We start from the raw sequence: 13,877 nt of genomic DNA on the forward strand, positions 1-13,877 counted from the left end.
AAAACAAAAAAACCCAGAAAACTCCCAGACACAGACTGGTGGTTCTCATATAATGCTCTGAATGCCTGCCTTGCTATAAGCAAGAGCCCTTTATATGATTTAAATTGGTCGTCTGCTTATGATGTCATTTGAAAAAGAACATCTGCCTCTAAAATACAATAAAGGAAAAGTTTGAAAACACTGCTGTAAGTGAGAAGTCACTGAGTGTTGTAAAAAGGAGGCTGCAATATCCTGAGATCTGGGACATGAAAAATCACACACTATAAAAAGGAGGCCGCTGGAAGTGATGTTCACATTTCAAAGAAGAGGGTAAGAGTAGACTCCAAAGAAATGACTCACAAATGGCATAAATTCAAAAACCAACGACAAGAAGGAAAGGGAAAAGAGATATCTTAAGGTACCTCTACCCTAATCACAGCATGGAAGTAAAAAGAGACTGGAAGAGCCAGATACACAAATATAGTCAAATCCCTTGTAGTGCAGTGCTTTAAAATACCAACATATGAAGACTCTAGAGGCCAGCCTGCCTGCCTGCTCTCCTGCTCTTCTCTATATTTCCAAAAGTCATTAGGGTCAAAGCCTGTACAAGGCAGGTGGGCACAGTGAGGAAAATGGTGTCCCAGAAGGTTTAGGAAAAGGATTCCAAAAAAGGAGATTGAGCACTAAAACACAGGAGATGCCAAAGGCAGGTAAAAGCTCATTGGAAGCTTGGTGTCATTTTGTATTAAAGTGATGGAGGAAAATGGTCATTGAACTACCTTGATTTGTTTACCAAAAAACCATGAAGGTTTAACGGGAACCTATGGAAAATGTCAAAGCTGAGGCTTGGAAATGGCTTGTCGAGGGTTCTTGCAACCACAGTATCTTAGACGAATACTCAAAAACACCAAGAAAATTTATCAGCTAGTTAGGAAGAGTTTGACAGGACACTTATAAGAATAGTGGCAAAACAGACCACCAACTGATATATTTTCTATCTAATTTTTCTTTCTTCAGAGAGTTTACCTAAAAAAAGATTCCATTAACACTGAAAAAAAAAATGAAATGAAAAAAAAAAAGATTCCATTAATAATAAGCTGCTCTTTCTTTCTATCATCACTTTACTAAGAACAAATTATTCCCTTAAAATTGGGGGAGAAGAAAGTTGAGATTTTGTGTCATCCTTTTCCCCATGAACAATCAGAAAACTCTGGAAATGCTCATCCTCTCGTAAATACCAAAGAAAGATACACATGGCTCACATTCATCCAAAGTCGTCTTTGGGCCAGATGCATTCTATAAATCATCTTATTTAGTACTTTCTAGAGTGATGAAAAATAGGCATTATCCTTCTTGTTGAAATGAAGGGATAGAGGCTCAGAAAGGTTAACAGACTTATCTAGAGCCACAAAGAGTGGGAGTAGAGATTTATAGTCAGTCTTATCTTGAACTTCATTAATCCTCATACATAAGCCTGCAGCCTACATATCACCATTCCTGTATTATAGATAACACTAGTTTAAATCCCAGCATAGTTTAGAGGCCTGTGTTCTTTTCACCTATTTAAGCTTTTTTTCCTTTAGTACTATCTGAGGTTTCTAAATATCACCTTTGTCATATAATAACTACAACATGAATATTTGAAAAGCCATTGTAGTTCACACAATGTTTTTATGCACCTGTAATTTCCATCTCTTTACCAGTCAAAGAGAACATTATTTTTTCTCCCAATTTTATCGATAGAGATACTGAAATTCAGAGTAGTTCAAGGAAGAGCTCAAATTATGCAGTAAAGGTCATGACTGTAACCTGGCCCAGAGACAAATGATGATACTATAGGGAAAAAAAATAGCAGTTTAATGTAATGCTACAGTAAGTCCTATAGCCCAGGCCCCTGGAGTAGGCAAGAGACAAGCTGGGGAACTGACACTATGTGGTCATGCTGAGAAGGCAGGCATGGACAGTAACTGACCAGTGTTTTTCTAGATTTAAATGTTTAGTTGGTCTTCAGATGGGAGCAAAATGATTAGAGATTCAAGAACATTCAGAAGATCAGTTGCCAATGAGGTCTCCTAGTAGGTACTGTTCTGGGCTTTCCAACTGCCTTGAGTTTCAAGGGTTCTGTCAGTCCCACAATTCTGTCTTTGGACCCTGTCAAGCAGTAAGCCTGCTTGCAAAGCATCATAAATGAAAGAAAACCACTTCTGGATCTCCTCCCATGGATTCCTCCTCCCTCCCCATCCTCTGTTGGAGAGCACTGGAAACCACTCTGCACTGATAGCCTGCTGCTTGGACAAGAACAGAGCCACATGCAAACATGCCAGGCAAATGCTCCGTGGCTGGCACACGCAGCCCAGGACCATCTGCTGAGATGGCTTCCAGCCTGCTGAGAAGATAGTGAGCTAGCTCCCTTGAGGCAAAGAAGCTAAAAATGAGCTTGTAAAGTCTTTGTCAAACTAAATCTATTAACTTGTCTCCCAATCATCCTAAACAAAGAATAATGAATGGTACCTTGCTGCATCATCCTTCCACATTTCAGAGCCCTCTGCGCTCTGAATTTCCATTCTCTGATTAGCCTTTTTGACTTGTGATTGCTAGTGTTTTAGTAGGATTCATAAGTTCCTTGAAAGATGGGACTCCCTCTTTCCTTTCATTATGTATCTAGAGTAGTACTCAACACATAGTAGCTGTTTAATAAGTGTGACAGGTAAATGAATATAATATGATCACTTAGTACAGAAGATTCCCATACTGAGCCTATTTCAGACTAAATGTCTTAACTTCAAGAGAATGAGTAAGAACTGGTAGCAGTGCTAAGATTTCTTAAAACATCACTTTTTTTCTCTAATTTTAGAGAATGCACAGTCTCTACCTATATATTTTTTAATGGGAGTAAAAGGCATCTAAATGATTTTTCTAAATTTGGAGAATTTCAAAAGAGAGAAAAATAGTAGTTGGGACATGGGAGGAATGGACAAGACCCAAGAATTAGGGTACCCAGTCAGATGTCCCCAGCAAGGCCTTGGCATATTAAAGAAACAACAAACACCCAGCCACAGTAAAAATATTTTCAAGGTGGTGGCAGCTGGCAATAGGATATTCAAAACTCTTGTGATATCACCATAAGTGTCCTATAGTAGACAAAGATTAATGGAGAAGATGCCAGCAATAGCATTTTAAGTGAATTCACGAAGACTATTTACTTAAAGGGATCATATGCATATCTGTTTTCTGTGTATATCTTGGTTCTGGTCCAACAGATACCCTTTCAGTGTCATTTAATCAAATTTGGTTCCATTGATTCACAAACAAGAGCATAATTTGGTAGAAGTTAGTATTGCCAACAAGCAGTTAGAGTTGTTTGGTATCCTATGGGGTAATATATGCTATGGAGAGGAAGTAAGGGAAAACCGTAGGATCTAGTCCTTGCCTAGCAGCCTAGTAGCATGAGACAATCCAGCATTATATACAGTAATTCCTTCACTTATGCACAAACCCTGGATGACCTTCACACAGGACCTTCACACAATTAATCAATCATTTTTTTTCTCTTCTCAACAAATACTGAATACCCACCTTGTGTTATGATCTATGCTAGATGCTCAAGATGTAAAAATAAGGTACGAATTTCCAGCCTTCAAAGGTTAAAGATGTGAGTCCTGAGATCCAGCTGCCTGGGCTTGAATACTGATATTATCACTTTTAGTTATAAATATTAGGCAATCAACTTAACTTCCTTGTACTTGTACCATCTGTCCAATAACATTAACAGGATCTGCCATACATCATTGCTGCAAGAATTTTTAATACTACTACCACATATATTGGTTGACTTAACTCATTTAATACTAACATGTGAAGCTCTTAAAACAGTGCTTCACATGAAAGAAACATTTAGTAAATACTAGATAATAGCTGCTGTGATAAATTTATTATTAGCAAAATGATAAATGTTGGTAACAGAAAAGTCAAGAGAGAAACATTCTACAATTTGAAAAGTGCCATATACAAGGATACACAAAAATACATTGAAAAAAAAAAAACAAACAAACCTAGAAAAGTCATCCCAAAGCAAGCAATGTCCCAACTAAGACCTGAATGGTGAATGAGAAAAACTAGTGTGAGTGGGAATGGTCAAGGCAAAAGGGAACAGAATGTGTAGAGTTAGTTCTAGAAGATCAAGAGGCCACAGCAGGTTGACAGATATGAACTACATTCAAAGGAGTAGAGTAAAAGCCAGATGGTGGTGGGATAGGGCAACAGAATAGCAGACCATAAAGCTGGAAATGTAAGCAGGAGCTAAAGTCATATTGGAGAACATGCCCAAGAACCATGAACATTCACTTCAGAATTTCCAGCCAAGGGGAGTTATCAGATTTGTACTTCAGCAACAACAAAGGACACGGTCTGGAAAACTGTTGGGAGACTCAGAAATAATTCGTCTAATATTTCACTAATGTATTATGTTGGTGAGGAGTGGGAGAGGATTAGGGGAATTTTAATGACTGAGAAGTGATAGGTATTTAAGATATATTTGGGGAGCTGAGTAAAGAGACCTTAGTGATCTATTCAAAGTGAAAAGAGAACAGGAAAGGGAGAAATCACACATAAAATCCCAGATTCCCTCACAGACCATGTGGTAAAGCAGAGGGAATGAGCAGATTCGAGGTTAAGGAAAATGGAAGGTAAATTCATTTGGGGGCGAATGGATTTTCAGGAGTCCCGGGCACACCTACATGGTTAATTTCAGTAGGATTTTGGATATATGGGTTTCAAGATGAGGAAAGAAGTGGGAGCTGGTGATTTAGAAATAAATGTCAAAGAAGAGAGAGAATTGAAGACTTTATTCAAGAATAATGATGTTGATTGAGAAGACAGCCTAAAACAGAATGCAGAGGGGAAACCATCACTGAAGGTTCAGCAAAGCCTATTAAAAAAAGAATAAGATGGAGTGGGCAGAGGATTAGAGGAAGCCAAGAAAAGGCAGCAATGTGGAATCCAAAATGAAGACATTTTTAAAATAAGGTAGTTATCAACAGTGTGGAATGTCTCAGAAAGCTCAAACAAGATTAAAAATGGAAACTGTTAATTGATAAAGTGGTAGCCAGTTAGAAAACCAGTTTCAGTAGGGTTGAAGATGCAAACGCGAGATGAATAATGGGTTAAGGAGAAGTAAATGCAAGATGAGGAAGTAGAGACAAGGAATATTGACGATGACTTTGAGCATTTTAGCTGTAAAGAATAAGGGAAAAATGCAACAGTATTTGAAGGAAGGAATGGGATGGAAGACAGATACTTTATTTGTCTTTTGTTTTCTCACTTTTTCTTTGACTTTGACAAAGAATATACTTATACCAAGTCCAGCCATTGCTCAAAGACATTGTATAAGCTATGTTCAAACATAGTTAGAAGGCCACATAGGAAAAAACCCAAGTCTATCTTTGGCCCAGAATGGTGATCTGGAATACAGCATGATTTTGCAGATCAAAAGCTTTCAGATTCCTGTATATCCATAATACATTTTAAATCCTTAGGTATTTATTTTATTAATTTTAGTACAGATGATTTATTATGACAGCTATCTATAAAGTTTCCTCAGCTTATCCTTCTTTTATAGTTCTGTCATCATTTGACAATGGGATGCCAAAATATTTGATTATAAAATACATATTTTGATGTTTCTTATAACATGTGACATGTCATTTTCCTTCATGTTCCCTACAATTTTAATTTTGTTTTATTATTAATATGTGTTTATGCTTCAATATGTTGAAGCTGGATGATTTAGTTTGATGAAACCCATGTTCTGGGAGTAATTAGGTATCTATTAATCTATACATATATAGTAATAATAATGTTATTTAAAATTATTATTATTGAATAATAAACCAATGGTGTTGCCTTTTGGAGAGATTAAATGAATAAAATGAGTTCCAACTTATTACAGAGGAAATTTCCAAGAAAAAACAAACAAAAAAATAGGTTGATATTTTACCATCTGGAAGTATACTTAAAAATTAATGATTTCTGGCAAATTCATCCAAGTAAACATCTAGATCAACCATCTTTTTTTTTTTTTTCTGCAAATGCCATCTATTTGCATCTGGCATACAAATTTAACTTCATATGGTAAAACTTTGAGGAGCTTTCTCTGTTGTCAGAACATGATACTAGCTCAGAGGGCCCAGTGTTGAGGTAATGAATTCTTTTTGAGATTACTGGACAGAAAGCTTGATCTCCTAGATGGAAGTTTCCATCTCTAAATTCAATGAGTAAGGCATACTAGCTCAACCACCTCTATTTCTGGAAGGGCTTTAAAAAGGTTGAATGTACTTTTTTAGTTAATTAAAATGTTCCAGTACTACTGCAAACATTAACAAAGAAGTTTTGGAAAAACTTCATTCATAAATTAAATACAGGAAAAAATTAATAATACCATCTCAGTAGAGCATTTACAGATACTGACTGTAAAATTCTTTCAGCTGTACTATATGTCTAAATATTTTCAAAATTAAACATGGGAAAAATATAGGAAGTCTGAGATTGGTATAAATACAACTGTTAAACTATTAAGGTAACCACTAACAAAATCTAAATATATAGTTGAAATCCCAAATTGGCAGGAAATAAAAAGTATTAATTTTATAAATGCAAACAAAAGGAAAACAAAGCAAGTGTAAAAAAAAAGAGACATAAAAAATATGGAGGAAATAAGGCAATATGTCACAATAATGTTGAATGGCTGTATCTTTTATTAAGACAAAATAATAGCCAGCTCTATGATGCCTAAAGTAAATACAACTAAGATGACCTGTAAAGAAAAGTTTCAAACAACAAAGGAAGAAACAAAGAAAAAGAAATCTTCAATAGTTCCACAAAAACTGGAATTATTTAAATATGTGTGTTTCTTTCGAATCCAAACCAGAAAGGGATGAATTCCTTCTGTCTTTATAAATATTTCACTCTTTTTTTTTCTTTTTTTTTCCCCCTTCTTTAAGCAAGTTAGGAATCAAGTTGAGAACAATACCAAGCAGTAACTTAAAAGGTTGGAGTTAAAAGCCTTGATGTACTCCTGAGTGAATTTTATGGGCTTTGGTGTATTTCTCTCTGGAACTGGGTTTCCTTTCTCTGCATCCTCTACTATGAAGTGTTGTGCCTTACATCTCAAAGGGAGAAACACATTTGAATTTCACTTTTTTTTTAAGATTTTATTTAAACTTATTTGACAGACAGTGATCACAAGTCAGCAGAGAGAGAGATGGGGAAGCAGGCTCCCCGCTGAGCAGACAGCCTGATGCGGGTCTCTATCCCAGGACCTTGAGATCATGACCCCAGCCAAAGGCAGAGGCTCAACCCATTGAGCCACCCAGGCACTCCGAATTTCACTACTTAAAGGACTTCCAATGCTTTGCATTTAGGAGATTAACAGCTTTCATGCTATAGCTCACTGACTTACCAAGGGTTCAATCCTCTTACCAACCCAGAAGACTGGGGATAATTCCATGTTATTGGACACCAAAAACAACCAGACAGGAGGTAGAAGACCCAGCCAAGAGGCTCTTTTGCTTACAAGGTATCATACAACTACCAAAGAACTTCCAATACCATAGGCAACTTCACCAACAACCTCAACAAAACGAGGCTCTGCGTGTCTCTCCCCACCTGACCCTACCAAAAAATGCTGCCAGGACTGTGTGGGAACAGCTGGTCTTAGAAACAACAGCAATGACAACAACAAAATAGGGAACATTAGCAGTGGGTGCATGTGAAAACCTTTCACTCTAGAATACATGAAACTGTTAAATGATAAAATGTAGTTCAGATATCAGGATAAATGTAACATACATCTGCTCATACATCTTGATGATGTGCTAATAGAGGGAAATGAAACACTAATCCATTTTCAGTGGGTACCATGTGTTGTTCTTAAAAAAATTAAAAAGACAATAGTCAAAACATCTAAGATCATTTCTCAAGATTTATCAGGATTCAAGGAATATTCAAGTACTAATAATTATTTTCTGTACAAAAAAAAAAAAAAACCCACAAAACTATTTTTTTTTTTTTAATGCCAGACACCATACTGATTTACAAAGATTGTGTTATTTGGTCTTAGTGACCTTCTCATTAATGAATAAGCCCGATTATTCTCTTTTTACAAAGGAGGAAGCTGAGGCTCTGAGTGCCTCAAAAATGGACTTTTTTTGGTGACCCTAGGAAGCTTTAGAGCCAGAACAAAGAGCCAGATCCTATTTGACACAAATTCAGTTATTCTTCCCACAAGCTGTATGGACTCTCCAAGAATGTCATGCTGGCTTAGAGAAGTCACACTTGAAAATAAGAAAAAGCTGTATCAGAGAGTTTGTCAGACATTTAACTCTCTCCTTCTAAATCCTAACACAGTTAAATAATTTCTGAAGAAAACTTTGTAAAATATGGCATGCTGGCAAAATTTCAGAACCTTGGAATTAGAGTTGGAAGTATGGAGGGTTCCATTTTTACTTCATATTACAATTTTAAAAAGCTTATGTTATTATATATAATAGTATCTTATTAAATCAGCACTGCTTCTTCTTCTTTTCTTGTTTTTTTTCTTATCTGTTAGGCTTTTCTTCTTTTTCCCCAGTAACTACATTTCTTTGGACTCCTTAAAGAAGGGTAGATCTTACATTAGCAAGTAACAGTGAACACCAGGACTTTTTTGTCCTTGTTTTAAAGTTATTTCTGATTCCCTTGATAATCTCAGAGAACAAAGGAACCTTGGATCTTATTTCCAAGTTACGTCAAAACCAGTCATTTTATTTTTAAAGATTTATTTATTTAAGAGAGAGATAATGAGAGAGAAGCATGAGTGCGGGGAGAGGGGAAAGACATGGGGCTCGATCCTGGGACTCTGGGATCAAGACCTAAGTGGAAGGCAGACACTTAACCAACTGAGCCACCTAAGTGTCCCCAAACCAATAATTTTAAAAGAGCAAATTGATTTTAGGATTTGGGGATTTATTCCAGATTTAAAAGACTTAACAACACATAACTAAACTTGCCATAAGTTACACAGTCATAATTATGATCAATATCATATATGTGGAAAATCCTGAAAAGTTATTACAAGCCCTTGGGGTGCCTGGGTGGCTCAGTGGGTTAAGCCACTGCCTTCAGCTCAGGTCATGATCTCAGGGTCCTGGGACTGAGTCCCGCATCAGGCTCTCTGCTCAGCAGGAAGCCTGCTTCCCTATCTCTCTCTCTGGCTGCCTCTCCATCTACTTGTGATTTCTCTCTGTCAAATAAATACATAAAAATCTTTAAAAAAAAAAAAAAGTTACTACAAGCCCTTGACTTATTTAGAAAGTGCTTATCTGGCAAACCCTACCTATTATTGAAGCAGCCAAGAAAATAGAAATGAAGACATGTGAACTACCAAAAGAGATTTCTGGAAGTTACACACACTTCAGAGGCAAGGCAGGTGCTGCAAATGAACACAGGAGGCTGGTGTAAACCAAGGGAGCTGGTGGAAACCATGAGAGAGTCACATCTCAAGGGGCACCATTGATTCACCTCCAGTAGATTTCTACCATGTAGGAATAGGAGATCAAGGTCATTGGATCTTCCAACTTTCAAACAGAAGCAGGATTTGCAGATGTTTCATATGAAATTTCCTCATATTTAAAACATAGTGCAGACCAGAAAAAAAGTCTCCACCATCCAAACTGAAACCAAGGTAAATCAGTGGATGACTCTGAGCTCTGGGCTGGCTTTATTATCCTATTTAAGCATGGAAGTCTGGGCAGCACAAATAACTTACCCAAAGTCAGACATCTAGAAAGAGACAGAACTGAAAATAGAACTCAGATTTGCTCATATCGTCCTTATTTATGTCATAGCCCTCAAAGAAGAAAACTGGTGCAATTTTCTTGATGGCTGTTTCTCCAGCACAAAAGGGCGAGCCCAGAACTGGGCCACCATAGAGAAATGAGTAGAAGTCAAGCAATCAGCATAGAGGGCTCTCTGCCCTGAAGTCCTCTTCTGTCATCAGTCAGTCACAGCTGCATTATTTCACACTTTGAATGGCAGTTTCTACTCAGGAACAACCTTTTAGCAGCAATCAAGTGGACTCTACCAAGTCATGTTCACCATCAAGTAAATCAAGAACCAGGACTGGGGGAAGAACACTGTTCATCATCATTGAAACACTATGCAAGAAAAAAGAAAAAAAAATTACGTTTATTCTTTTCAAGTCATATGACGACATTTTTCTTCTCAAAGTGTTTTTCAAAATTATTTTAAAATACCAATTCTTACCTATAATCTCACTTCACTTCAAGTCACTGACAATTCATGCCTCCTTTGCAACTTGCATTCATGATCTGCAAGCACTTAAAGCCACATATGCAGATTAATATCTCCTGGGCCGAAATTCTCCAAAGGAAACTTTCTTGGTTTCTCACGTATAATGATTTTTGTCTTCCCACCTCCAGGCCTTGGCCTCATCCCAAACGTATGGACTCACAAACTTAATATGTTCTTCACATTTTCCCAAATATATTAAAATAAGCTCAAAATTATTAAGAAAGATAAATCCTGTCCTTACATCATCCAAAATCCTTTTATAATACCACCCTTTGAGAAACTGGTTTAAACAGAGTATTGCTGTAAGGGCCTCTTTAGCCAGAGCAATGCCATCTGGTTAAACAGTGATTTTGTTGTTTATACAGTAAAACTTAAACTGTCCCTGCCTCCCCTTCCCCCAGGATACTTACTTAAAACAAGTCCCGGAAACTAGTCCCAGGAAACAAAGCCCAAATACAACAGTGGGTCAGGCCAGGTGGAGGTATTCAATCAGTGGGGGCGCATACTGTCTCCCTAGCTACCAAAGAGTATGGGCCGCCCATTTGGGTGCCTTTTGGGTGCCAATTCTGACCAAGGTAATAGGCTAGTTCAAATATCTACTATAGGGTAAATTGTAATTCAGTTGGTCACTTATGTGTGACCTAGCATGACTGTGCAGCTTTCTCTGTGTTACAATCTCATTGGCCACCTGTGCATGGCCAGTCCCAACCACATGGCCTTTGCCCTTAAAAGCTAGTCTGTAAGGCAGAGAGAAGTCGCCTCTTTGCAAGAGGTGGTCCTAGCCAGTCAGTTTGATTCTCGATGCTTGGCGTGAAATAAAGCTTTGTGTGACCTTCGCTTTGTATCAGTCTCGCTCCTTTGACCACAGACCCAACACTGCAAGCTCTAATGTTGTCACAGTTTCCTGATTCTTGACAATGTTACCTTCATTATAGCAATACATCAAGAGTAATAGGAAAATAGCCTCCATTCATTATATTAATGTAAATATTAAAAGTAATAGCAAAAATACATGGTGTTTAATACATGTTGGACATTCTTACCATGACACTATGAGATAGCTAATATTATCTCCATTGTACAGAAGAGGAAACAGAGGCATAGGAAATTAAAGTTTCCCAAAGTTATCAAGCCAGTCAGCAGCAGAGCCTGAGTTTGAACCCTGGGAGTCCATCGTCAGGGTCCAGATGCTTTCTAGACCACACTGTATCTCCAAGAATCATTAGGAAGCTCTCAAAGTCCTGGCTTCCTCCTAACTGCCAAAGTAAACAGATACACCTTTAGGAATTTAGAGTCCCAGAGGCCCACAGGAATGTGTGTCCTGTACTTGAGGCTCTACTCGGGTACAGGACTGATGATAAGGACAAAAAATTCAGCACCAACTTTAATCAGGGTGCTGAGAACTTTATTATTATTATTATTATTATTTACATTATTCCTGAGGCCACTGCAAGGCTCTGGGAGCAATTCCATGGTGGAAATAAAGACTGTGAATTGAGAGGAATTCTCTGCCTAACTCCAAAATATTCCTTTCCATTGACAAATGGAATCCTGCTGAGATGTGTGGGGGAAGTTCTGAAAATAAAACATGCAGGCAGGAGTGAGAGCAGGAAGCTTTCCAATCCAACAGTCTGTCTGCCAAGCTCAGGTAGAGAAAGGGGAGAGCGGGCAGGGAAGGGGGCTCCAAAAAGGTCCAAACTTAATTTACATCCACAAAAAATAAATATTTAGCAAGTCGTTCTCAGGCGCTTTCCTTTTATCCCCCTGGGAATCCCACGAAGTGGGTGTTATTGTCTTTTGACACATAAAAAAATTGAGGTTCTAAACAGTCATGTCACTTGACTAAGATCAGCCCTGTTGGTAAATAAGAGAGCCAGAAAACAAAACCTGAGATCCATATGAATAAGTATGTGCTCTATAATTTGAGGGAAAAGCAGACTGCCAATGCTCCCAGATTTCTATCATTCATGAAAAAAATAAAAGCAATATTAGCCTAGAGTTGTGAAGGCATTTTCCCAGGACTCTGTTTTTCTTTAAATCTGCATTTACATTGTCCATATGGCTCTGTGAAACGGCCTTCATTTATATTCAGAGAAAATAAATATGTTGGCATTAAGTATGTTAGAACCCGGAATTAGAGCATAAAAGGAAATAAGGGCACTGGCCCTAGAATTTCTCAAAGAAGCTGCCCCTCACACTCCAAACTCCCAGATTCATAAAACATCACTTCTCTAAATGCAAAGGACCAAACATGAGCCAAAGCCAAATTCAAGGCATTGGGTCCTACATGGCCAAATGTGAAATGTCAGAGAGCATCTACCTCAGTTTGCCTCCCACTCAACAAGGTCAAAAGGGAAATTGGAGGTTAACAAACGGAAGTGCCAAGGTCAACTAACAAGTCTACATGATAAGGTCTAGAACCCAGGCCATCCCGGCTATCAGTCCAGGATTCTCTCCTCTACTTTGAGTTTACAATGTAGGGATTATTAAGTATAGAGCAGGGCTCTACGCTCAGATGAACCAGGCTTCAAGTTCTGATGCTAGTGCCAATCTGTGACTTTCAGCAAGTTATTTAACCTTGTCTACACCTCAGTTTCCTCATTAGCAAAATGGAGATTGTCACAGTGCCTACCTAATAGATTTATGAAGCCTAAAAGCCAGAGTTATCAGGCATATAAGCACTTAGCACAGAGTTTGACCCAAAGATGTGTTTAATAAATGTTAGCAGTTTATTATGATGCTCATAAAAGTACATTATAAACTGCAAAGTGCCAGTAGATGTTATTTATTACTGCAGCCTAATATTCCTAATAAGGTAGTAGACCATCCTATATAAATCTTTTCTACCTTATACATCCTAACAGCATTTAGGCAGTTACAAAATAATCTGTAAAGCCATCTTGTTTCCTGTCTTTTTAATGTAAGAAATGCAAACTGCACACAATCACTTTTAATATTTCTACATATTGCAGTCCAGACTCAGATAGTAAATGTCTCCTTTCACAATGTTGCAGATTAGTCAGTAAGATGAATGGTCTTCTCTGACAGCAGTCTTTATTCAAAACAAAATTGAAGGGTGTAATGTAAGGGGAAAACAAACAAACAAACAAACAAAAAACTGTTTTGGTCTTTGTCCAGAAATCCTAGTACAGAGCCTCTAAAACCCTTAGGATTTCTGGTGTGATAAAAGTACTTTTTATTACTTATGAAAAATATTAGACCATACCTGAGTTTATGTGAATGAGAAGACCCCCCAGAAAGAGTCTGATTGAGGGCTGGTCACCAGAAAAATCAAAGGTGATGAGAAGGTTGTACTTTCAACCATACCCCCCAGTCTCTGTCCAGGGAGAGGGGCTAGAGATTGAGTTTCATCACATCACATGACACATGAGCTCACCCATCATGCCTATGCAAGCAGCCTTGATAAAAACTCTGAAATACTGAGGTTCAGAGACCATTCAGGTTGGTGAGTACGTCAATATGCTGGGATGGTGGCATACCTGCAGAGGGCATGGGAACACTGCTTCCTCATTCCTCCCCATCCTAAACTA

This window comes from Mustela erminea, chromosome 1 (assembly GCF_009829155.1).
Source record: "Mustela erminea isolate mMusErm1 chromosome 1, mMusErm1.Pri, whole genome shotgun sequence".
In the NCBI taxonomy this organism is placed as follows: domain Eukaryota; kingdom Metazoa; phylum Chordata; class Mammalia; order Carnivora; family Mustelidae; genus Mustela; species Mustela erminea.